Source organism: Bos javanicus, chromosome 5 (genome assembly GCF_032452875.1).
Source record: "Bos javanicus breed banteng chromosome 5, ARS-OSU_banteng_1.0, whole genome shotgun sequence".
Classification (NCBI taxonomy): Eukaryota; Metazoa; Chordata; class Mammalia; order Artiodactyla; family Bovidae; genus Bos; species Bos javanicus.
The window spans coordinates 44,727,914-44,755,831 of NC_083872.1; the positions used below are offsets into that span (position 1 = coordinate 44,727,914).

The following is a 27,918-nucleotide window of genomic DNA, read 5'->3' on the forward strand; positions in this document are numbered from 1 at the left end:
TTCAGTTTCCTTCCATCTAGTTCACTTCAGCTTTTCCTTGACTTTTATGACTTTAACCCTTTTGAAAACCTCAACCAGTCATTGTGTAAAATGGCCTAAGGTTTTTCTGATATTCTCTGGAGTAGGTTAGGTTATGCACCTTTGGCAGGGATGCCACAGATGTGATCCTGTGTTCTTCCCGATGCATCCTTTCAAGTGACATGCAGTTCTGAAATGTTCTACTACTGATGATGTTGGCATTGTTCATTTGATTAAGGTGATGTCTGCAAATCACCTCCACTGTGAAGTATTTGGGGAGGGGGGAGGTACTTTAAGGAATTTTGTTCCACAACAAAGTTTCAATTTTTATATTCACTTATTATATCAGCATGGGCTTCCCCAGCGACTCAGGGATAAAGAATTTGCCTGCCAATGCAGGAGACGCAAGAGACATGGATTTGACCTCTGGGTCAGGAAGATCCCCTGGAGAAGGAACTGGCTATATGCTCCAGTTTTCTTGCCTGGATAATTCCAAGGACAGAGGAGCCTGGTGGGCTGCAATCCATGGGGTTGCAAAGAGCAGGTGTACACACGTTATATCAGTATGGACCCCTGGTTTCCTACTTTACTCCAATTACAATGAATCATAATTCATTGCTATCATTTATTTTGATGTTCCTATTGTCCCTGATTTGGCCATGAGAGTCTCTGCCAGCTAACTCTGTCATTTTGACTTGTCCCCATCATTCTCTGGGCACCTGTTTGTTTTCTCTCACAGGATGTTCTAAGAGTCACCTTGTTCTTTCCCTCCTTCAGCCTGGAATCATGTATTTGGCCAAAAGCCCTTATTCCTCACAGAGGACAATGATATTTAAAAAACTAAGCACTGGGCATTAGAGTATCACTGTTCCCAGGTTCCGTCTATGGATAGAGCTGGAGAATGTATGTATTTACATAGTTTTTTCTATTTAAACTGAATTCATATAACACCTCTTATTCCACTCTCACACTACAAGATTAATTTTAGTTATTAAGTAAATTTCTTTTTCTCTGTTGGTAACTCCATAGAATGACAGTGAGAAACCGAGCTCCCACTGTCTGTAATACCTTTAAACGTATCTGAGCATCTGCAAAGATTTGATCAATTTGCCTATATGTAATCAATCTTTCAACACTGCCATACTGTGGAATAGATGCTTTTCACTCAGTCGTTGATACCCCTCACTGGGTCATCTCTTCTTCCACATCTCTTCACCTTCTCTACTGTGTTACATCTCTAACACATCAAGTTTGGCCACTGGCCTTACAGGAAGGTGGGCAGAAATTTTTTACTCCTGTTTACATCCATACTCCAAACACCTATAAGAGTGCCTGTAACATGACACATGACCAATAAATATCAGTTGATTGAATCAGTCTCTCCAATTATTTAGCATATTCCCCCAAGCTGGGCATTTTGAGAGCTTTCTTACTTTCTCATCCCACATGATTCCAGTACAGCAGCTTCTGAGGCTCCAGGGGTCAGGTCTCAAGTCTATGTGACCAGCTATGGGAGGACAGATTAGTAAAAGCTGGCCCAAGAGGGAAATCAGTGTTTGTTAAAGATTTTGCTTAGCGTTTTTTTTTTTTTAATTGACTTTTAATTCCTTTACAATGCTGTGTTAGTTTTTGCTGTGTAACAGAAGTCCAGGGCCAGATGGCTTCTTGGGCAAGTTCTAACAAGCATTCAGAGAAGAATTAGCACTCATCCTTCTCAAACTTTTGCCAAAAATTGCAGAGTAAGGAACACTCCCAAGCTCATTCTATGAGGCCACCATTACTCTGATACCAAAACCAGACAAAGATATCACCAAAATATGAAACACCAAGAAATTTTAATTTAAATCACAATTAAAAGACCAATATCACTGATGAGCATGGACACAAAAATCTTCAACAAAATAACTAGCAAACAGAATCCAACAACACATTAAAAGAATCATACCAGGATTGTGGGATCTCAGGGATACAAGGACTCTTCACTGTACACAAATCAATCAATGTGACACACCATACTAACAAATTAAAGAATAAAAACCATAAGATCATCTCAATAGGTACAGGAAAAGCAGTTGACAAAATTCAACACACATTTATGATAAAAACTCTCTAGAAAGTAGACAGAGAGGGAACCTGCCTTAACATAATAAAGGACATAAACAACAAACCCACAGCAAACATCATTCTCGATGGTGAAAAACTGAAAGCATATCCTCTAAGATATAGAACAAGACAAGGATGTCTACTCTGGCCATTATTCAACATAGTTTTGGTAGTCCTAGACACAGCAATCAGAGAAGAAAAAGTAGAAGGAATCCAAATTGGAAAAGAAGTAGTAAAACTGTCACTGTTGGCAGATGACATGATATTATACAAAGAAAATTCTAAAGCTGTCACCAGAAAACTACCATAGCTAATCACTGAATTTGGTAAAGCTGCAGGATATACAGTGAATGCACAGAAATTTCTTGCATTCCTGTACACTAACAATGAAAAAGCAGAAAATCAAGTTAAGGAAAGAATCCCATATCCATTGCAACAAAAACACACATGAAAAGATGCTCATCATTAATTATTAGAAAAATGCAGATCAAAACTACAATAAGGTATCACCTCACATGGTCAAAATGGCCAGCATCAAAAACAATCTACAAACAATAAATCCTGGAGAGGGTGTGGAGAAAAGGGAACCCTTTTGCAGTGTTGGTGAGAATGTGAACTGATATAGCCATTATGGACAGCAACATGGAAGTTCCTTTAAAAACTAAAAATAGAACTACCATATGATCCAGCAATCCCATTACTGGGCACATGCCTTGAGAAAACTGTAATTCTAAGAGACACCTGCACCCCAGTGTTCACTGCAGCACTGTCTACAATAAGCCAGGACATGGAAGCAACCTAAGTGTCCACTGACTGATGAATGGTTAAAGAAGATGTAGTACATACATACAATGAAATGTTACTCAGCCATAAAAAGGAACAAAAATAAGTCATCTGTAGATAAGTGGATGGGCCCAGAATGTGACATACAGAGTAAAGTCAGAAAGAGAAAACAAATATAGTGTATGTGGAATCTTGGAAAATGGCAGGTAAATATGTTTGCAGGACAGGAATGGAGACAGAGACATAGGGAAAGCACTTATGGACATGGCGGTGGGATGTCAGTGAGCTGAACTGGGAGATCAGGATTGGTGTATGTGCACTGCCATGTGTACACCAGATACCTAGTGGCCACCTATTGTACAATGTGGGGAACTCAGCTCGGTCCTCTGTGGTGTTCTAGATGGATGGGATGGGGTGTGAGGAAGGGCCATGAGGGGATAAATGTATACATAGAGCTAGTTCACTTTAAAGTACAACAGATACTAACACAACATTCTAAAGCAACTACATTCCAAGAAAGAAATTTTACTTAAAAAAAAAAACAGATTTAAATTTTAAAAAGCCCCTTTTCTTATGGAAAATCTATAGCATATACAAAAGTAGAGAAAATAATTCCCACGTCCCCTTGCCTAGCTTCAAAAATTGAACATATATATGGTCTATCTTGCTTTATCTATGAGCCCTATTCCCTCTGCCATCTCCCATTCCCCAGGTCAGTTCAGTTCAATTCAGTTCAGTCGCACAATCTTCTCCAACTCTGCGACACCATGAATTGCAGCACGCCAGTCCTCCCTGTCTATCACCACATCCCAGTTTACTCCAACTCACAATCAGAGATGCCATCCAGCCATCTCATCCTCTGTCGTCCCCTTCTCCTGCTGCCCCCAATCCTTCCTAGCATTAGAGTCTTTTCCAATGAATCAACTCTTCTCATGAGATGGCCAAAGTACTGGAGTTTCAGTTTTAGCATCATTGCATCCAAAGAACACCCAGGACTGATCTCCTTTAGAATGGACTGGTTGGATCTCCTTGCAGTCCAAGGGACTCTCAAGAGTCTTCTCCAACACCACAGTTCAAAAGCATCAATTCTTCAGCGCTCAGCTTTCTTCACAGTCCAACTCTCACATCCATACATGACCACTGGAAAAACCATAGCCTTGACTAGACGGACCTTTGTTGTCAAAGTAATGTCTCTGCTTTTGAATATGCAGTCTAGGTTGGTCATAACTTTCCTTCCAAGGAGTAAGCGTCTTTTAATTTCATGGCTGCAATCACCATCTGCAGTGATTTTGGAGCCCCCCAAAATAAAGTCTGGCACTGTTTCCACTCTTTCCCCATCTATTTTCCATGAAGTGATGGGACCAGATGCCATGATCTTCGTTTTCTGAATGTTGAGCTTTAAGCCAACATTTCACTCTACTCTTTCACTTTCATCAGGAGGGTTTTTAGATCCTCTTTACTTTCTGCCATAAAGGTGGTGTCATTTGTGCCAGGGTCCAGCCCCGGTGGATCCAGGGAATTCGAAGCGGGGTCTGCGTCGGCGAGGATCAGGAAACAATTGCTTAATTAAACGTTAATTAAGGATATAAAGAGTGGTTAAATAAGGATAGCTCAGTGAGGAAATTCAGTGGAGAAAAGAGGCTGAGTAATTCAGCCAGAAGGTAAGAGAAAGAACGATATGGGGAGACCAAGTTTTGGTTAACAAGGCCCACACTTTATTTTCCAAAGTAGTTTTTATAACTTAAGTTATGCATAGAGGATAATGGGGGAAGGGGTAGAGTCATGCAGTAAGCCAGGCTTTCTTCCTGCAAACTTATCATATGCAAAAGTTTAGGTGATTTGCATCATCTTCTGGCCTGGAGGCCTGTTTACATTTTAAGATCCTTTCTTCAGAAAACTTATTTTTCTCTAAAGGTGATTAGTCAGGAGCCACCCTCCAAAAGCATTAGATAAAATTGCATTCTTATAGGGCAAAGGTGTGGTGGGCTATAATAAGTAAAAGAATTAACTCAAGGGTCCAAGGTTACAAACATTTAACTACTACTTACACCAATTATATTAATCAATACACTGCCAGGGACACAGCAGGTAAGGGGTATGGAGACTTAGCAGCAAACATTGGCCCAACAAGTGAAAAACCCTTCACCAATACAATTTCTAATCAATCTTTTAACTGCTCAAAGGAATCTGTATTTAGACAGTTTAGAACACATCATGCCTCTCACAGTTGGGAGGCTCTGAGCAATCACATGTGGCCAGAAAAACCTATTCAGGCAGGCTAGAGGACTTCCAAAGGAGTTTGTAGGTTGAAACACTATCACACCCAGGAACTTTATTAACTGGAGCTGTAAGTTAACTCTTTTTTCAGAGAGAGGTAGTGGGGGACAGCCCCCCGTAAAGTCAGAAGTATAGGTGAGAGCACAAAGCAGAAAGTAGGCAGACTCTGGTTTTGGGGATAGATGCTCAAGAATTTCCAGGGGGACTCCTGAGGCTCGATCCTGCCTTGGCGTATGCCAAGCCTCCTTCCCCATGACCTTTGCCAAGGGTGGAGCTCCTGCTCCCGGCACATTAGCATCACTGAGGTTATTGATATTTCTCTAGGCAATCTTGATTCTAGCTTGTGCCTCATCCAGCCTGGCATTTCACATGATGTATTCTGCACAGAAATTAAATAAGCAGGCTTACAATATACAGTCTAGATGTGGCTGTACCAATCAACATTGTACAAAGGTTTCCTTTTGTCCACGTTCTTGCCAACCTTGTTATTTCTTGTGTTTTTGATAACAGACTTTCTAACCGATATGAAGTGATATTGCATTGTGTTTTTGATTCACATTTCCTTGACGATTAGCGATATTGAGCTTGTTTGTGTATCTGTTGGCCATCTGCATGTCTTCTTTAGAAAAATATCTATTTAACTCTTCTGCTCAACTTTAATTGAATTTTATTTTATTTATTTATTTTTTTGGCCACCGAGTTGCATGCGTTTATGTATTTTTGATAAAAACATAAATATATTTTTGGCTTATCAGATACATAATTTGCAAATATTTCTTCCGATTCAGTAAGCTGCCTTTCCATTTTGTTGATGGTTTCCTTTGCTCTGCAGAGGCTTTTTAGTTATTGGTTAGTGGACTTTTTTAATGATGTGCAGAAGCTGTTTAGGTGTCAAAGAAAAAAATCATGTGGGGTATGAATACACTATTTCTTCATGGTATGTCTGTCTATAGACTTTGTTGACAATGCTTTTTTAGTATGTGGAAATTTTTATCTTCCTGTTCCCCCTAACTCTCCCCGCCCCATATCAATTAAAAACATATGCAGAGTAAAGACACATTGTTAGATGCTGGGTGGGATACGGCAGATACAGCAGAGGTAGCAGACAGATAAGAAGGAAAAATGCATTACAGTGTCATGAGGTAATCAGGGAGCTAAGAGAGCAGATAGGATTTATACAAAAGGGCAAATGGTATGTGTGTACATCAAGGAAGGCTTCTTAACAGTAGTAAAATCTGAACTGAGTTTTAAAGAATAAGAAAGAAATTGGATGAAGTGGACATAGCAGGCCTTGGAAATAGCATAGAAAGATTTGGGAAACAACAAGAACTGCCTGAGTGTAACAGGTAGTTTTAAATCTAGTCAGGAAGACCCAATTTTAATTAATTTGTAGGAGGATTGCAGTCACTACATATATGGATTTTTGTTGTTTGATTTAGTCACTACACTTTATTTTTGACAAATCAGAAGATTCTAAAGGGTCCCATATATTGGAAGAACTGGGTTAAATAGCAATGAGATCCTAGGGGAAAACATTTAAAAACTTCTTTTAGCCTGTATTAGTTTTCTGCTTCTGTAGATTAAATGCTTATACATATATTATATGTGTATATATGTGTGTATGTTTATAGATATATATAAAATGTTTCAAATTTCCAAATGAAGCCTCAATTTAAAGTAAAACAATTCAAAAAAGAATTGTTATTTTTGCAAAGTCAATGTAACTTACAGTGTAACTGGACTGTAAGGCTTTTTCAAAAGAGATACAACTCTGTATGTTGGTTAAGAGTCTAGACTCTGTATGGGATTAAATTCTTTCTTTGCTGAGTAACTTGAGGCAAGATATCAAATCTCTCTATGCAAAATGGGGCTAACAGTACCTTCCTCCAAGGGTTGTTAAGGATATTCAATAAGTTACAAAATGTAAAAGCACTTATAGTACAGGTAATTGCAGCCATGAAATTAAAAGACGCTTGCTCCTTGGAAGAAAAGTTATGACCAACTCAGATAGCATATTAAAAAGCAGAAATATTACTTTGCCAACAAAAGTCCGTCTAGTGAAGGCTATGGTTTTTCCTTTGGTCATGTATGGATGTGAGAGTTGGACTGTGAAGAAAGCTGAGTGCAAAGAATTGCGGCTTTTAAACTGTGGTGTTGGAGAAGACTCTTGAGAGTCCCTTGGGCTGCAAGGAGATTTAACCAGTCCATCCTAAAGGAGACCAGTCCTGGGTGTTCACAGGAAGGACTGATGCTGAGGCTGAAACTCCAATACTTTGTCCGCCTCATGCGAAGAGTTGACTCATTGGAAAAGACTCTAATGCTAGGAGAGACTGGGGGCAGGAGGAGAAGGGGACGACAGAGGATGAGATGGCTGGATGGCATCACTGACTTGATGGACGTGAGTTTGGCTGAACTCCGGGAGTTGGTGATGGACAGGGAGGCCTGGCGTGCTGCGATTCATGGGGTTGCGAAGAGTCAGACATGACTGAGAGACTGAACTGAACTGAAGCTCTCATTAAACATTCCTTATCACTTTAGTGATGGGACCGGATGCCATGATCTTCGTTTTCTGAATGTTGAGCTTTAAGCCAACTTTTTAACTCTCCACTTTCACCTTCATCAAGAGGCTTTTTAGTTCCTCTTCACTTTCTGCCATAAGCATGGTATCATCTGCATATCTGAGGTTATTGATATTTCTCCCGACAATCTTGATTCCAGCTTGTGTTTCTTTCAGTCAAGCGTTTCTCATGATGTACTCTGCATATAAGTTAAATAAACAGGGTGACAATATACAGCCTTGACGTACTCTTTTTCCTATTTGGAACCAGTCTGTTCTTCCATGTCCAGTTCTAACTATTGCTTCCTGACCTGCATATAAATTTCTCAAGAGGCAGGTCAGGTGGTCTGGTATTCCCATCTCTTTCAGAATTTTCCACAGTTTATTGTGATCCACACAGTCAAAGGCTTTGGCATAGTCAATAAAGCAGAAATAGATGTTTTTCTGGAACTCTCTTGCTTTTTCCATGATCCAACAGATGTTGGCAATTTGATCTCTGGTTCCTCTGCCTTTTCTAAAACCAGCTTGAACATCAGGAAGTTCACGGTTCACATATTGCTGAAGCCTGGCTTGGAGAATTTTAAGCATTTACTTTAGTAGCGTGTGAGATGAGTGCAATTGTGTGGTAGTTTGAGCATTCTTTGGCATTGCCTTTCTTTGGGATTGGAATGAAAACTGACCTTTTCCGGTCCTGTGGCCACTGCTGAGTTTTCCAAATTTGCTGGCATATTGAGTGCAGCACTTTCACAGCATCATCTTTCAGGATTTGGAATAGCTCAACTGGAATTCTATCACCTCCACTAGCTTTGTTCATAGTGATGCTTTCTAAGGCCCACTTGTCTTCACATTCCAGGATGTTTGGCTCTAGGTCAGTGATCACACCATTGTGATTATCTGGGTCATGAAGATCTTTTTGTACAGTTCTTCTGTGTATTCTTGCAAGGAGATCCAACCAGTCCATTCTGAAGGAGATCAGCCCTGGGATTTCTTTGGAAGGAATGATGCTAAAGCTGAAACTCCAGTACTTTGGCCACATCATGCGAAGAGTTGACTCAGTGGAAAAGACTCTGATGCTGGGAGGGATTGGGGGCAGGAGGAGAAGGGGACGACAGAGGATGAGATGGCTGGATGGCATCACTGACTCGATGGACGTGAGTCTGAGTGAACTCTGGGAGTTGGTGATGGACAGGGAGGCCTGGCGTGCTTCGATTCATGGGGTCACAAAGAGTTGGACATGACTGAGCAACTGATCTGATCTGATCACTTTAGTTATTCCTTCTGAAGCAATTTCAGTTAAAATCTAGATAATTGGTGCTTAAGTAGATTTCCACAGGTTTACCAATAAAAATATCTTTACAAACTTTTAATGTTGCTTTATAATGAGCAGTCTTCATCCTGACTATTACTCTATCTAAAAATATTGCAATGTTTTTGGAACTTAAGTTCTGAGGACTGCCCAGGAGTCCTGGCTCTATCACTAACTCATATTAACTGCTACAGACTTCTTACCAACCTATGCCTCAGTTTCCTTTGCTAAATGGACAACCTAATAAAATTATTATAGATGTAAATGAGTTTACACATGCATAGACTTAGATGATGCCAAATAGTAAGCACTCAATAAATCTGATATTACTATCAAATATTGAGTATAATGCTCTCATACAAGCAAAAGTGTACCTGTCTTTTTAATTAACATTCCCAAATTGCTTTCCCAAAAGGTCTACTCACAAGCAATCATGAGAACACAGGTTTCACCACATCCATAACAGGCACAACTATGAAACATTTCTTTGCTTATCTGATACAAATATAACCACCCATTATTATCCGTTTTGCATTTTAATAATTACTAGCAAGGTCAAATATTTTCCCTTTCTATTTACTAGTCACCTCTTTTATCATCTGTCTGTCCATGTCTTTTGTCCATTTATCAATTGCAGTTTAAAACTTTATTCTATTTTTTAAATTTTTTGTTTTAAAGGTATTAATCCTTTCTCATATTTTTTACAAATTTCTTTTCTTTTTTTTTTTTTTTTTGCCCTTTTGAAATGTGTAAGTTATACACATCTTGCAAAAATTTTTCTGGTCTTTCTTTCAATATAATTTCTTCTAACACCTCAAATTTAGAAAGTCTGCCTTAGCCAGGACAGACAATCATTTCTCTAACTTTTTTAACAGGTTAATAGATTTTAAAGAAACATTTAGGGACTCTCCTAGCAGTTCATTGGTTAAAACTGCATTTCCAATGCACGGGGCATGGGTTTGATCCCTGGTTGGGGAGTAAGATCCTGTATGCTATGTGGTGTGGTAAAAAAGAAAACCCAAAAAAACCCAAAACAATTAACTATCATTCATAAAACTGGAATTTGTTTTGGTAAGTGCTATGAAGCACAATCTAAATGAAGTTTTCCTCCCCAAAGTTATCAATTTTGCCAATAGCATTTACGGAATTACTTTTTTGTTCCTTATGAACAGTAGTGTTTCCCAATCTTAAATTTAAGTAGATAACCAAGGATTGCCAAATAACAGAGAAATGCCTCTGGTATGAAAGATATAATCCAAAGTATAGGAAACATAGATAAGTCAACTAAAACCAAAAACAACCAAACTGTTATATTTCTATGCTGTGTGCTGTGCTTAGTCACTCAGTCATGTCCAACTCTGTGACCCCATGGAGTATAGCCCACCAGGCTCCCCTCTCTGTGGGGATTCTCCAGGCAAGTATACTGGAGTGGGCTGCCATGCCCTCCTCCAGGGGATCTTCCCAACCCAGGGATCGAACCCAGGTCTTCCATATTGCAGGCAGTTTCTTTACCATCCAGGCCCCCAGGGAAGCCCAAGAATACTGGAGTGGGTGGCCTATCCCTTCTCCAGGGGATCTTCCCTTTTAAGGAATTGAACCGGGGACTCCTGCATTGCAAGTGGATTCTTTACCAGCTGAGCTCCCAGGGAAGCCCTTATTATTGCTATATCCAAAATATAGTAAATATAGCCCATATTAATACTGTATACAAAATAAGAAATGGCAAACATGACGCAAGGAGAAAAGAGTATTCAAAAATGAAAAGGAGTTGTTGGAAATTAAAACTATGATAACAGAAATGAAAAAAAAATTCAGAGCAAGGTTAGACTAATGAAATTCTCGCTGCCTCTGAAGACCTGAGAGGAGATTTAAATGGAAGACATAGAGCAGTGGGGATTGCGAGGTACAAACTAGCATTTATGAAATAAACTGAGACTTCCTTGGCCGTCCAGTGGCTAGGACTCATCGCTTCTACAGCAGGGTGCCAGTGTTTGATCCCTGCTTTGGGAACTAAGATCTCACAAGCCATGCAGCACAGTCCAAATAAGTTACAAGGATATACTGTACCATACAGGGAATGTATCCAATATTTTATAATAACTAAATGAAATATAACCTATAAAAATGTGAATCACTATGTCGTACACCTCAAACTTAGTAATATTATACATGAACCACACCTCAATAAGGGAAAAAGAGACCTGGAGTTTGGGAATTGAACTAATGATAGATACAAATAAAGGTAAGCCAATATAACAATTATGCAGTTACTGGCTCTAGGGAAAATAAAATCTTGCATAAGAATAGAAAGTAATTGTATTTACAGCTATGTAAATACTGAGTATTGATCTTAAGAAGTATAATTACATTGGAAGGATGCGTTTTAGGGAAAGGTGCCATGTGTCATGAGATACAGGAGGAGGAAATAGAACTTAATCCTTAACTGCCGCTGTAGGAACCTACATCAGGAACAATATGAGCCTGATACATAAAACCATGGGAGAAAATGTAAAATTCTTTTTTTGTTTTTTTTTGGGGGGGTCATGTCTCACAGCTTCTGAGATCTCAGTTCCCAGGCCAGGGACTGAATCCAGGCAATGGCACTGAAAGTACCGACCTAACAGGTAGGCCACCAGGGAACTTCCTAGGATTCTGTTTTGAATTAATTAAATTTCTTTATTGGCTGCACTGGGTCTTGGAGCTGCACAGGGGCTTTCTCTGGTTGCAGCAAGCGGGGACTACACTCTAGTTGTGCTCAGGCTTCTCCTTTCGGTGGCTTCTCTTGCTGGAGAGCACGGGCTCTAGGGTGTGTGGGCTTCATGGTTGCAGCCCAGGGGCTCAGTAGTTGCGGTGCCTGCTGCCTAGGAATCCTAACATTAAGCTAAAAAAGCAGAACACTGTTGCACGTGAAGAGGGAAAAATGGGGAGTTACATAAAGATCTTGTAGAACTATCTGACTGTAAACATTAACTTATAACCTCGTAAAAATTTTAAATGATTTAAAATATAATTTGTTTAATAGATGTATATTTAATTGAAAACATTGTATCTATGTATGATATTAGTCACTCATGATTATAACTTTTAGTAATTCCCATTGTGCCTGCTAAGTCTCTTCAGTCACATCTGACTCTATGTGTTGCTATGGACTGTAGCCTGCCAGGCTCTTCTATCCATGAGATTCTCTGGATAGGATACTGGAGTAGGTTGCCATGCTCTCCTCCAGGGGATTTTCCCAATCCAGTGACTGAACCTGCATCTCTTACATCTCCTGCACTGGCAGACAGATTCACCTGGGAAGCTCTTCAGCAACTTCTAAAAAATATTTTTAAAGTCTCCTAAATACAAGTGATTGGAAAAGACTCTGATGCTGGGAAAGATTGAAGGCAGGAGAAGGGGATGACAGAGGATGAGATGGTTGCATGGCATCACTGACACGGTGGACATGAGTTTGAGTAGGCTCCAGGAGTTGGTGATGAACAGGGAGGCCTGGCGTGCTGAAGTCCATGGGGTTGCAGAGTTGGACATGACTGAGTGACTGAACTGAACTGAACTGAACTGAAATACAAGTGGAAGAAATGTGCTCAGAGCTCAGCTATAATTAGTGCCACATGAAAGCCCAGTTTTAATCTGTAATATCACTCTGCATTTCAAGTAATATCCTGATGTGAAACTAAGCAACATCAGAATTGAGTTTCCTTTAAAAATGATGAAACTTTCATGTTGGTTTTTACTTTGGTCTCTAAAAAAGGGTGAAAATTTGGTTTGGGAACTTGATTGCATTAAAATAACAGGTATAAGTAACATGACATTTATGAAAAACACTAAGCAAAATCTCCAACAAAATTGCTTTCTCTCTTAGGCCAACTTTTGCTAATCTCTGGTTGTTTCTTCAGTCAGTCATTGTTATGCATCAGTCCTGGTGCTTCTCAGATGTATCCTATCTCTGCATCTGAGCTCTTACTCTTCAAGCCTCTCTCCCCTACCTTGACTCATTCTTCGTGCACCTCTGGATATCCTGATGAATAAACCCACATTCTTTCCTGTTGATTCATATCAAAATGGTCTCAGAATCCTGAAATCTGAGGATGCACCTGAGTTGGGCCCCTCTGGTCTCCTCCAGGGAACTGGTCACATAGATTTGAGACCTGACTGTTGGAGCCACAGAAACTGCTATACTAGAAGTAAGTGAGATTGGAAAGTAAGAAAACTCTCAGAATGCCCAGTGTGGGGAAATATACTAAATCATTGGGGAGATTCATTCAAACAGCTGATTTTTATTGACCATATATCATGTTACAGGCACTGTTCTCGGTATTGGGAATGTGGGCATAAACAAGAGGAAAAACTTTCTGCCCTCCTTGCTGTAAAAACAGTGTCCCAGCATGGTATGTCAGAGATGAAACGCAGTAAAGATGTCCCGATGTGGAACAAGGGCTGACCGCCTGAAGGGTATCAAAGCCTGAATGGAGACCATCTATTCCATTGTGTGGCAGTGTTGGGAGACTGGTTACATACAGGCAAACTGATCAGGATACGCTTTAAGAATTTTAAGAAAAATAGGTACCTGCTTTCTGACTATATTACAAGGAAGTTATCAACATAAAAGAAAAGAAAAGAAAATCTACAATTAACCTTGTGGTATGGCATTGGGATTGGAGGTATTCTATGAACTCAATTTGAGTAGATAAAATTAGGCAAATACATACATCCTCTAGCTCTTTCCTTTGATGAGGCATGGGAACAGTGTCACTCTAGTGCCCAGAACTGGTTTTTTTTTAAATTGTTATCAACTGTGAGGGCTAAGAGCTTTTGGAGAAATAGCTGTTTCTAGGCTGAAGCAGCAAGAGAACAAGGTGAGCATTAGAACAGCTTGTGCCAGAAAACACAGAGAATGATGAGGTCATGTCACGATGACACAGAATCTAGCTTGCAGAGGCTCTCTGAAAGGAGAAAAATCAGGGACAATGTGAACATCAAAATAAATGATAGCAATGGATTGTGACTCGTTATAATTGGAATCAAGTAGGAAGCCAGGGGTCCATACTGATATAATAAGTGCATGCAAAAACTGACATTTTGATGAGGAAGAAAATTTCTCAAATTTCTCAGAGGTCAAAGTACCTCTACTGCTGCAGCTGCTAAGTCGCTTCAATCGTGTCTGCCTCTGTGCGACCCCATAGACGGCAGCCCACCAGGCTCCTCAGTCCCTGGGATTCTCCAGGCAAGAACATTGGAGTGGGTTGCCATTTCCTTCTCCAATGCATGAAAGTGAAAAGTGAAAGTGAAGTCACTCAGTTGTGTCCAACTCGTAGCGACCCCATGGACTGCAGCCCACCAGGCTCCTGTGTCCATGGGATTTTCCAGTCCAGAGTGCTGGAGTGGGGTGCCATCGCCTTCTCCACAAAGTACCTCATCCTCTCCCAAGTACCTCACAATGGAGGTGACTTACAGACATCACCTTAATCAAATGATCACTGCGAACATCATCCGTAACAGAACATTTCAAAACTGCACGTCAGCTGAAAGGACACAATGAGAAGAGGACAATATCACGTCCGTGGCATCCCTGCCAGAGATGCATAACCTGATCTACTCCAGGGAACATCAGAAAAACCTTAGGCATTTTACACCATAGGTGGTTGAGGTCGTCAAAAGGGTTAAAGTCATAAAAGTCATGGAAAAGATGAAGAAGTGATCTAGACTGAAGGAAACTGGAAAACATAACAACCACATATGACATGTGATTCTGAATTAGACCTTTTAATTAAGAGTTTATTGTACAATTGATGAAATTGCACAGATCTGATGACCAGGTGGTCCTAATTTTGTCCATGTTCATCTCATGATTTGGATGATGTTTTGAGGTTATGTAGGAGTTAAACACTGAAGGATTCGGAGCCATGGGCACCATGTTGGCAGTATATTCTCAAACTGTTCAAAAAACATAAAAGGTTGTACTATATTTGCAAATTTGGGGAATGGTTGAGATTATTTCAGTCTCTTTAAAAAGTGGGAAAAACTATTCTTTTGAAAGTTATACTTCATCAAAAAGAATAAGTAAAACATGTATCAAATGGTTGCAGGTTTGAGCCCTGGGAACACTCCAACACTTAAAATCAATCAGCAGAGAAACAGCCAGCCTAGAAAGGCTGAGTAGGAACCTCTGTCAATGAGACAGAATATAAAGGAGGAGAGCTGAGAAAGAAAAACTTTTCAGAAATAGGAAGTGGTTCACTCTGTGCAATGCTACTGAGAGATCAAGTAGGATGAACAGAAAACAATTGATCTCTAGAATTGGCCCCAATGCATCTTGGGAAGAGTCATGTTGGAGCTGTTTTCAGCTGAGTGAGGACAGAAGTCAGATTAAGAAGAGATGAAAAGACAAAGGGAGGTGAGAGCATGGACTGGGTGAATATAGATATCTCACCCCAGAAGTGTTACTGGAAAGGGAGCAGAGAATGACATTGCAGTTGGAGGGTCATGTAGAGCCCCCGGAGAGTTCTGTGGAACAAGCCAGGTTACCAGGGCAGTATGGTGATGGACTGCATGTGGAGACACTGCCACTGGCTGGAGCAGAGGCCCTGCATCCTAGTAATAAAGGGGAAGGAAGGGAAGGTGGGCCCAGGGAAAGACGCGAACTCTATTACGGTGGCCAGGAGGGTAAAACCTTGTATGAGTTGCTTCTGTTCTGTCAGTGTAAAATGAGGTTAGATCATCTAGTGAGTGCAGGTGCAGAAGGCCAGCGGTTGGGCATATGTGCTGGGACTTTGAAAAGAGAGAAGTAAATAGTGACAGTCAAAAAAAGAAAAAAAAATTGGTGACTGTCATTTTGGTGAGTGGGGACACCTACATAGAAGGATTGCAGAGAAGTGACTAAGATGATGAGGCTGACTTGAGGGCCCATTTAAATTTATGTTTATGAACTTAAGATGAGGGGAATTCCTTGGTGGTTCCATGGTTAGGCCCTAGAGAAGGAAATGGCAAGCCACTCCAGTATTCTTGCCTGGAGAATTCCACGGACATAGGAGTTGGGCGGGCTATAGTCCAGGGGGTTGCAAAGAGTGGACATGACTGAGAGACTAACACAAACACCCATGGTTAGGACTCCATGCTTTCACTGTTCTGCTCCTTTTGACTGAACAGATGAAGGTTCACATGCCTACACAGGTGGGACTTTGCCTAAGATCAATTTGTTTAAAGATTCTCATTATATTTTTGTTGAATACTGGAGCGTACTTGTATCATTCAAGATTAAGTCTGGGTTATTTCTTTGATTAAGAACTGAATGTCCTAGAGATACATTTGATAATGAAGATTTTAGACAAATATTCTCTAGCATTAGTTCTGTTAGCAAGCTGAAAAATGTTGTGGGCCTAATACTAAATAATAAACACGTGAGGTAAACGTCAAGCCTCTTAGAAGAAAGACTGCATGCTCCTGCTTCTATAAAAACATAATTTGTTTGAAGAGTTGTAGTGTAACCTTTTACTCAACTATTACTTCCTTAATATCAAAAAGAGACAAAATGAGCTGAAGTGAAAAATCCACTGTTACACTCCGCAGTCCTGAACATAACTCCTGAGATCTTGGTTTTGACACTTGTTTCTCCATACCACCCTGTAGAAAAAGATGAAACATATGGTAAGAAGGTTGAAACATATCTTCATTGTGTTATAGATACTTCAAATCCTTTGAGAGAACAAAATAGTTTATCAATACATGAAATACAAGTTATAGACAGTTGCAAGTATTGATGTTTAGCTGGAGATATGTATATCAAGGACTACACATCTCCCCCAAGCCTTCACTAGGACACAGAATGCTGAACACAAATGCTGAGTTCTGTGCAGTCCACAACAGCACTGCAAAGTGCAGTGCACATTTACTTAATTCCAAAACTAATTTCGAGATATGACAAGGTGTTGGCAGTGTATGGAGAATCTTAAAGCCTCTAGAAATTCCCTAAAAAAAATGAGTAGTAAAAGAGTAAGATTCTGAATCTGGTAAAATCCTGTTTCTATGTAATACACTGTTTAGCATAAATCTAAAGCTGCAGTTTTACCATGGTCTTTGGGAATATTCCCTCACTTCTCTCATCACAGCAAGATGAATCAGCTCTCCTGTTTAGTGCCTAACACATACTGTGCTCTATAACAGAAGCTAAAGACTAATAAGATTAGTCTTATTCTAAAGACTAACCTACACAGTGATGTAGGTCCATTATATTTCAAACACAAACATACAAAGAAATTCACAGAAGAGTGGTCAGATTTGTGGTGATCCAGAGTAGGGCTTGGGGGTGGGGTGAGGGCTGAGGAACTGCACAAAGGCAGTGGAAGGTACTGCAGACGTCCAGTTATAAGACAATAGTAGGGATGTGATGTACAACAGACCTTCCCTGGTGGTTCAGTGGCAAAAGATTGCAGCTGCAGTGCAGGAGACCCAAGTTTGATCCCTGGGTCGGGAAGACCCGCTGGAGAAGTAAATGGCAACCTACTCCAGTATTCTTGCCTAGGAAATCTCATGGACAGAGGAGCCTGGCAGGCTACAGTGCATGGGGTCCTGAAAGAACTGGACACGACTTAGCAACTAAACAACAACAATACAATATACAACATGATAAATATAATTAACACTGCTATATGTTATATGTATATAAAGGATGTTGAGAGTAAGTTTTAAGACTTTTCATCCCACACAGAATTTTTTTCTTCTATTTCTCTAATTTTGTATCCATATGAGATAATCTGTGCTTACTAAACTTATTGTGATAATCATTTCATGATGACTATAAATCAAATCACTATGCTGTACACCCTGAACTTTTATAGCGCTGTATGTCAATTACATCTCAGTAAAACTGGAAGGGAAAAAAAACATACCATGCTCTAACACCTTGTGGATCACTGAAACCTTCTTTGCACTTGCTACAGCTTGAGTGATGTCATCTTTCAGCAAAGCTGGAAAAGAAGTGATGAGAAGTGAAAACAATATAGAAATTTCATTTTAAGTTTAGGTTAAGTCAGCTTTCTCTTAGGCTGAGGAAAGAACAACTAATACTATTTTTTAAGAGTCCGTGTATCTGTGTGAATGTTGGAGGGAAACTCTTTCTTCATTCTATCTCCTTTGGTATGAAATAAAGCATTCTGTTTCTCATTTACCAAAGTCAGTGGATGTTCAGGAACTATTAATTAATGTGATACAAGGGACTCTTTTTACTAGGCAGTGTAAAAACAAAACAAACAAGCAGAAACAGGTCTAGAGTTTTTTACTTAGCCATTCTAATGGAAATTTATCATAAAAAAATCATGGTATGTACCCAAAGATGTGTGTATAAGATGTTTCATAGCAGTTAATATAAAAGGAGAAAATGGAAACAGCCTAAGTGCTTAACCCTGAGAGATAGACTGAGGGACTCCCTGGTGGCCCAGTGGTTAAGAGTGCACCTTCCAGTGCAGGGGATGCTGGTTCAATCCCTGGTGGGGGAAGGAAGATGTCAAATGCTGCAGGGCAGCTAAGCCTGCACATCCCAACTGGAGAGAAGCCTGCCTGGCACAATGAAGATCCTGCCTGTGGCAACTGAGACTTCACATGGCCAAAAATAAACAAACAGATGTCAAAAAAGGAGTGGATTGATAAATTACAGAATATCTACACAGTATAACTCTATTCATCTTAAAAAATAATAAAGATGGGTATTTGTTAACAAAAATAGTTTGTGAAATAAAGAGCAAACTGTAAAGCTGTAAATTTAGTACAATTTCTTTTATGTTGAAGCACATTGCTTGTGGATACAAATGTGCATAATATAGCTTTAATTCATTTACATGAGTGATGTAGATTCTGAAAGAAGATATGGATACCAAAAGTTACCAGTGTTCATGCATCTCTTGGTAGTAAGAATTTCTATTCAAAGATCACAGGTTATTCTATAATGTAAAATATTTGTATAAAATAAATTAACTGGATACAAAATAATATTCTAAAGGCTAATCTTTTTATTAGGACTTTGAATATTTAAAAATATAACTATCAGTTTTGCAATATTTCTTCAATAGTTTATGCAGTAAAGATTCATATGTTATCTCTACTTTAAAAGGAACTCAGTAGAATATTTTTTCACCCCATTTACACAAATCTGTAAATTAGCCTGTTAGAATGATTATACTTATATAGGCACAGGAGTTTTTGAAGATGCAAACCAAAGAATTTAGAAATGAAATGTCATAATGTTTCTAAATCAGTTTAAAATCACTCAGCAAACAATCCCATATATATGATATACATAAAAGAAGTAAATATGACAAAATGTAAATAACTGTAAAAGTACACGATGAGCATATTGATGTTTATTATGCTAATGTTTCTAATTTTCCAAATATTTAAAACATTTCACAATAAAAAGTAAAAGTTATATTTTAAAAAGACCACACATATTCCTCTTTTTTGGTTAACCACTAATACTTCTGTTTTTTAATAAAGGAGGGTACACTGAAAAACAACAAACAAACTCCCACACAACCAAATTATCCCTAAACCTCTACAAACAAGGAAAGTAGGAGGAATGGCATTGTTCTTTACAAAGCACCAACATGTCCAGTTATGATGAAGTGATAGGTCACTCCAGAAACTCTTGTATGTTAGCAAACAGCAAGCTTTTATGATACCAGCTCTTTAATTTCTAACTTAAGGAATTACGAGGAGCAAAGTAAAGAGCTTCTAGAAATTAAGATGGAGTTTTTTTAGGTCCCGGATGAGCCCTTCAAGACCTTTTTATTTCTATTGAATCTTGATCTAAAGTATCATTCCAGTTTTCCCCTAAGATGTTTATGGAAAATCTTGAATGAACCTTTTGGATAACCCAACAGGTATAACCAGATGAGTCCTGTGGCATCACTCCACATTATTCTGTCTTACCGCTGCAGGGTATACGACAGGCGTTAACTGCTCTTGGGATTTTGCCATCATTACACCATCAACGGCTATTGATTTGAAATATCCCATAATCACTGCTTTTGTCTCCACGATTGTAGTTTGTAGCTTGTGTGTTGTAATTTCTTTCCCAACTGGCCAAACACACCCCTGAAAAAAAAAATTAGTACTTCACAGCATAATTAGTTCTATTTAATTCTACTTTACTAACAACTTATTTTATAAGTATAAAGATGTGTTTTACTTGTAAAATATTTTAACACTTTTGTGTTAAAGGGCCCTTAAGAGAATTTTTTTGTTAGCAAAACACTCGTTTACACCAATGAAACAAGTACATATTTTAAAATAGATGTTTCCTCTGTTGCTATTACCCTTCCCCTGCTCCCATCACTCACGTAAGAGTCAGCCTAGAATAGAAAAATCAACAGAGTTGAGTAGATTTTGTCATTAGCGGTATATGTGTGAGAGAAGATGCTTCAGTGGTGTCTGACTCTTTGTAACCCCATGGACTGTAGCCCGCCAGGCTCTTCTGTCCATGGGATTTTCCACACAAGAATACTGGAGTGGGTGGCCATGCCCTCCTCTCAACCCAGGTCTCGAATCCATGTCTCTTGCTTCTCCTGCATCAGCAGATGGTTTCTTTTTACTGAGCCATCTGGAAAGCCCTGTTAGTGGCATATGCATATGCTAATGGAAAAATACTTTTATTAGGAAAAAAAATTTTTAAGTATTTTTTTCTGGGAGAAAAAAAATTTCTTATGATACCTAAAGTTGAATTTGGATATCAAATTAGAATCCTGAAAAGAGTCATAGAATAGGAAAGACTATGTCATCCATCCATCCTTCTAGCCAGTTACTCATTCATTTAAAAATAGTTATGGAGGAGAAATGTCTGAATTCACTCTGAAAAATACAGTGATGACTGACAAATATGGACTAAAATACACAGTCACTTTTCCTTAGGACACATCTTGAATTTTGTGGGAGAAAATGAAAAATAATTTATCAACTAGAGTCAGAATAATAAAATGTTATTTCATACTGCATTTCAGGGATCCTTATATAGATACTGAGTGAGGGGAAATAGGTTCCTTTTGTCCCTGTTTTAAGAGTTCAATGAAATTTTAAAAAAACTTTGTCCAACATCATGGTAGGGGTATTAAAAATGAGAAAAATATTGCCTTACTCAGGCTTGCAGAACTCAAGTTCCAAACTGGAAATGGCTACAGTCAAATACCAAAGGCTTGACAGACATATGTCACGTGCTGAAATATATCTTATAGTCAGCCTCCACATGCCAGCTGGCAAATTCAGTGGCTCTAGAGTATAGCGGTACCTGGCATGCTTAGAATGATATAGAATTTGACTCTCCCATGCCTCAGTCCTTCACCTGGTACATCTGATTCTAAAGGAACCATTGATGTTTTAACCACTGTGAATGTACAAAACCTCAAAGAAATAAGAAAAGTCCATTCACACAATATCCTTTATTTATTTATTTTTTGTTTTGTTTTGTTTTGTTTTTCCACAATATCCTTTATTATTCATCCTCTATTAGTATCCTTTCCACACCTGGCTCATGATTTGGAAGGAGGAATAGTTAACTTACACTTTGCCAGGCTGATGCCCTTATAGCCATCTAATCCAAGTCTTTTCAGAGTTCTGGCAAGCTCACACTTCTGAAATTTCTTGCCCTGAACAGTGACAGAAAGGAGGAGAAGCCCCAGATTAAGGAGAGCTTTCATGTTGATGGACAAGCCAGATATCCAGGCTGGACTTGGTATTTAAAATCTTTTCACTTCCCTCTTCTCTGACCAGTTTGGGGGCTCCACCCTTGGTGATATGTGGAAAGCAGGGCCTGTTTTTGGTCCACTGACCAAAGTTTTCTTCCTTATGTTTAAAGGAATATGCTGATATCCTAAGTATTAACCGGCAAGAAAATAATAAAATGAGATTGCTTAACGACCTTGTTCAGGAAGAACTGGGATTAGCACTATAGCCCAAAGAAGAACTTCCTCTTATTTTATTACAAATTTGAGTAACTATAAAAAAAAAAAAGATTACTGAATGAGTATTTTATCCAACTGAAAATGAACTCTAATCTTTCATTAAATTTCTTTATGTGCTTTCACTATGTTGTCTTCTTTTTCACGTAAAATTATTTTCTATATATATTTTCCACAGAACAACATGACATACTGCCTGGTGTTCTGATAAGTATGCAGCACCACACCATGTTGTTCAACCAGACTGCTCATGTGAACAACATTCCTAACTCCTTTCTGACAATGCCTTACTTCACATTTCCATGTTAGAACATAAAGGGTCCTTGTAAAGCAAAAGAACTTAATGGTAAAACTTATAGAAGGATAACCATATATGCCACCCCAAAATCTTCCCCTTTGGCACAAGGATTATTTTGAGCTGAGGCAATTGAAAAGAAGCAGATCCAAGAAAAATTCTCTGCCCTCCCCCTAGTTTTCTGAAAGCAGAACATAAATTTGTGCAGATATTAATCACCAACAACCCTTGACTCTTATCAGCCCCCAAGACAGCACCAGAAGACTCAATAAAACAACCTTTACTGAGTATTAGTTTTTAATGTATTTATTATCATCCCACAATCTGCCAGCCTTGAAGCCTAGCATTCTTTTCCTCTGTCTTGTTGTTACTCTAAAAGCATATTGTTCTTTGGTTAAGATAATCTGTAAGTCTAAGTTCTAGCCATGTTTTTGAGTTATGCCTACTAGCATTTCTCATAAGTATAAATGAGATGTACATGTTAATGGACTTGTTTACTTTTCTCTTGTTAATCTTTTGTTACAGCTGCTGCTAAGTCGCTTCAGTCGTGTCCAGCTCTGTGCAACCCCATAGATGGCAGCCCACCAGGCTCCCCCGTCCCTGGGATTCTCCAGGCAAGAACACTGGAATGGGTACAGAGACCCAAACAAAAACCTTAAAATGGCAAAAGGAAACACGTTTCTTCCTGTACAGTTTCTAGTGATGAGGATGGACAGGGAAAGGCTAGAACACTCCTCTTGCCTCAAACTGCAATTGAGATATGAGATAATCGACAACAGACCAGCAGAAGCTAAGAATTCTTACCATGTCAGTCTCCCAGCTCTCTGTCTGTAGTGCATTCAAGAGAGGAGGATAAAAATTTCTACTTCTCTGTTCCTTTCCAAATTCACACTGGTAGGAGAAAAACATTTGTGAAAATAGATCTTGAATCATGCCTCTTGTGAATTTGGTTTTGGCCATCAACACCTATGGTTATTGATTCTTAGCCTCCCAGAAAGAGTCACGCTTTCCTTTGTCTCTCTCATTTGTCATAGGAATGAAAAACGTTAAAACAAGAATCTCTATTTGTTTTGTTTTATGTACTGAGAACTTTTGTAACCAGTGAGAATATTCCTTCTCATTTTTGCCACTTGAGGGGTGCAGGTTGTCTGTCAGGCTTGCCTCAGTAACTAGTTAGGACCCTAAGGCATGAAGTAACAGGCAACATTTTCTTCGTCTAACTAACCACACTGGGTCTCAGGAAAGTTTGTCTTTATAAAGACATTATGCTGCTGCTGCTAAGTTGCTTCAGTCATGTCCGAATCTCTGCAACCCCACAGACAGCAGCCCACCAGGCTCCCCCACTCCTGGGATTCTCCAGGCAAGAACACTGGAGTGGGTTGTCATTTCCTTCTGCAATGCATGAAAGTGAAAAGTGAAAGTGAAGTCGCTCAGTCGTGTCCAACTCTTAGCGACCCCATGGACTGCAGCCCACCAGACTCCTCCATCCATGGGATTGTCCAGGCAAGAGTACTGGAGTGGGTTGCCACTGCAAGGGGCCTTTATTGCTTCTACAAGATTAAGAGGGGAAGATCAGAGAACAAGTGTCAAGAGCTACAGATGGCACACAGCAAGTATAAAACTTAAGTAAATATTGATAGCCGGGAAACTGCTTTGATAGAGGTCCAGGAAATGTACAGAAAGTCTTGATTTATTGTCCCTTACTCTGTAAGCAGACCCCACCAGGTCCAGACCTTTGGGTATTTGGGGACGGCACTTCACACACACAAAATATTGATCTAATCTACAGACTATTAAAGAAAATAAAAAAGATTTTAGTACTTATCCTAGATTTCTGATAACAGGCAAATATGTTACTGACTTCCTTCTTAGATAAAACTTACGATTCTCAGTCCCTTGGAAATATTAATCTTATCATATCTTTGAAAGGGAGCATCCAAATGGTTGGCTAAAGCACCCTTGCTTGGGACTGGAGAAAAAACAAACAGACAAAAAGAGAGAGAGATTTTAAAAAGCAAACTACTTGATATTTCTATAACTTCCATAATGGCCACAAATTTTATCCACAGCCCCCATAAGATTATCTATTAAAGGCAAGTAATATTCTGCTTCTCTTCCTATCATATAAATCTTTCACCTTTTACTAAAAATTTCTGTGGAGAAGAATAATTCTGAGTTCAAGAGAGAGATAATACATGTATAATTATGGCTGATTTGTGTTGTTGTACATCAGAAACCAACACAACATTGTAAAGCAATTTTCCCCCATTTAAAAATAAAAGTTAAAAACAGGCAAGTAAAAACCTTAAAATGTCTTCCCACAAATATTCGTAAAAGGCTTCAGCCATTTGAGTGGGTAAGCTTAACTTGTTCCATCTGCTAGAAACACCATTTATATCCAACTATTCTAACTTGTGTGGACTGATACTGAGCTGAAACTCCAATACTTTGGCCACCTGATTGGAAGAACAGACTCATTTGTAAAGACCCTGATACTGGGAAAGATTGAAGGCAGGAGGAGAAGGGGAGGACAGAGGATGAGATGGTTGGATGGTATCACTGACTCAATGGACATGAGTCTGAGTAGACTCTGGGAGTTGGTGATGGACAGGGAGGACTGACGTGCTGCAGTTCATGGGTTCTCAAAGAGTCGGAAACCACTGAGCGACTGAACTGAACTGAATCTTTTCCAGGGCTAAGTGAGGCAGGATAGGGAGTCTCTTTGCAGGCTGGCCATTACTCTCAGTGTGGAAGTAATTTTTTTAAAGAGAGAGAACTGTGCACATGGATATATCCCTTCAGTCTATGAAATACTCTGCAAAGCTCCAAGACTTACAGTTAATATTTGAAAAAACATGGGTTGCCTATTAAAGTAGCAGATTCTCAGGGCTTAATATCAACTTTGGTGGGGGGTATAGAAAACTCTTCTTTTTAAAAGTCAGTACCTCCAGTAGTTCTGCAGGTGGTCCATAAAGAAATAGAGTAATTACCTCTGTTTTGTCTTAAAATACGATCTAACAGATCTTTAACACCACCCTTTCCCAACTATGAGCTTCATAACAACTTATCCCCCAAGAACTACAGTGTCTCTGCTTGGCTCGCCTCACTTGAAAAAGAATAAAAATTTTAAAAGCAAGCTGGAGATGGATGATGGCACGAAGGTGACACAGGTGTGACACAAGGGACAGGAACACCATTCCCGGCCTCACCCACACCCTGCACACTAGCTCCCTGTCTTCCTTGAAGCACATACCCTTCCCAAACACACAAACGCCTGCAGAAAATTTATCCGGAAAAAGGCAATGAGGCTTGGGCTTTTCTGAAGGATGACAGTCAAGTTCCTGGATTTCTAAGCCTGCCGTGTAAATTCTCAGACAAGCATCTTTCATTGTTGCTGCTGTTATGGTCACTAAGTCACGTCTGCCTCTTTCATGACCCCATGAACTGTAGCCCACCAGGCTCCTCTGTCTGTGGGATTTCCCACTCAAGAACACTGGAGTGGGCCGCCATTTCCTTCTCCAGGCAATCTTCCTGACCCAGGGATCGAACCTGCATCTCCTGCATTGGCAGGCTAATTCTTTACCACTGAGCCAAAAGAGAAGCCTCCATTTTTTATTAAGCCTCCATCATCTAATGACATGCTCTGTTTTACCTATAAGTCATGGACTTGGAACATTTTCCTTGAGAGATCACACATGCAAGAAAAAGATTTGAATTTAAGCTATCGTCTCCCTGCCCATAATTCAAGGATTCTAACTTGTGGCAAGACACCTCAGGGTGCTGCTCCAGAATGACTAGAACTTAAATTTTCTCACTTGAAAATCAGAACGTTCTCTCAAGCAGAACTTGAAAGAAAAGGAACTGCACAGGGTTTAATTAATCTCCTGTGTCCACACAGGGTGGCTAAAGCGAGGGGCGGGTGCACACACCAGGCAACATGCAGACCTGTGGCTGCTGAAGACAGAGGAGCATTCATGGTAAGCCTTGGTGCTTAGAAAGATCAAAACCGACTCTCCTGGATAAGGAACTCTCTGCCAGACACAAAGCTAAAACCCAACTTCTTATGATGTTTACAGATTCCTGATGTTTTCTGTGTGCAAACTTTTAAAAATCGAATTCTCACCTTTCTCAGAAAGTCAAAGAGGAGATTTCAGAGTTCAACAGTCACCAAGTGAGTAACAAGTAACTTTGGAAACTATCACTAAGATCAGAGGGTCTGTCTTCTGCTTGGTCATTCTCACCTTGCAGAATTAAAGAGAAAGATCTGCCAAAAACAAAGCAAAATGACACCAAAACCTGAAAAACCCTCCAAAACCCCAAAACCAATAAAAATTAAAAACCAAAAAACTCTGCAGATAGAATTAATACATTTGTCCTAACAGTTATTTATCCTGCCCACTCCTTTCCAGAACCATATCCACCACCTCCTGTCCCTGTTTCTCCCCCATCCTTATACAAAGCTATTTTCTTAACAAAGCACCTCATTAAGCAAGTAGTGATTCACACAAGGCAAATGTATACTTTCAAGAATTTGCATACTTAGTTTCCTGCGTTTCTTTGGAGAGGCTCATTCTTGATGAGGAAGTAAAACTCCAGGTTTGCAAGCATTTGGTGGCTCCTGGGAAATGTGACTTCTCCCTGAAGCTATTTTTCTGGTGGAGCCAGGGAATTACCCTAGCAACAATGAGCACAATGATCACAAGGTTTGATTATCTGCCCTGTCAGCTTCTTGCATGCAAGAAAACCTATAAACGAAAACACAGGTAGGCCTCTCCTTCTATGTACCTTAGTATGACCCCTTAAATGGAATGCTAAGTGAACAGCAACAACAAAAGGATGATACAGCACTCTGACATCAAGCCTGTCCTTCCATTTCCCACAGATCCCTGCTCTACTAACTGGCCTGCTTTCAGATCAATTCCTGTTAGAGGCGCTCTGATGGCCCTTTAATGGGTATTTTACTGAATGTTGGGTAGAGCTTACAGGAAAAGCAGGTGCACAGGCAGGGGGCTCTTTTAATCGCTCCCAGAGGGGCTGTGGGCAAACTGCTGGACTTCAGTGAATTTCTGTTTCCTCATCTGTAAAATGCCAATGTTGACAATACCTTTTTCAAGGGGAGTTAAGTGAGTTAATACATATTAAGCTTTTTAGAATAATGCCTGGAACATGGCAAGCACTGTCTGAATTTGCTGTTACAGTACAGAAGGTCCCCACCTTCATGATGGCTTATGGCTTTTCAACTTTATAACGGTGTGAAAGTGGTATGCATTCAGTAGAAAATATAAAATGTGATCTTTTCCCAGGCTAGTGATATTTTTTGTTTATAAGGGTAAACAACCAGTATACTTACAACCATTCTGTACCCAGACAACCATTCTGTCTTCCACTTTCAGAAGTGTATTCAATATATTACATGAGATATTCAACACTTTATTTTAAAATAGGCTTTGCATCAGATGATTTTGCTCGACTCTAGGCTAATATATCTGTCCCCGGAAAGTTTAAGGTATGCTGGGCAGCACTATGATGTTTGGTAGGTTAGGTGTACAGTATACATTTTTTGACTTACTATATGTCTAACTTACGATACGATTATCAGAATGTAACCTCACCATAAATCAAGGAAGACCTGTAAATA

The 27,918-nt window shown here is 39.5% G+C and overlaps 1 long non-coding RNA gene, 1 other non-coding gene and 1 pseudogene across 2 annotated transcripts in view; 2 read left to right on the plus strand and 1 right to left on the minus strand.

Annotated features, from left to right (window-relative positions):
* Positions 1–27,918, plus strand: part of LOC133247560 (uncharacterized) — a 229,048-nt gene that overhangs the window by 129,171 nt on the left and 71,959 nt on the right. The gene's annotated exons all lie outside the window — the stretch shown is intronic.
* On the minus strand, positions 14,375–23,067 carry LOC133247558 (lysozyme C, milk isozyme-like; annotated as a pseudogene).
* LOC133249027 (U5 spliceosomal RNA) lies at positions 24,381–24,496 on the plus strand. Its single transcript, XR_009736836.1, has one exon. It is a non-coding gene; the product is annotated as a U5 spliceosomal RNA (small nuclear RNA).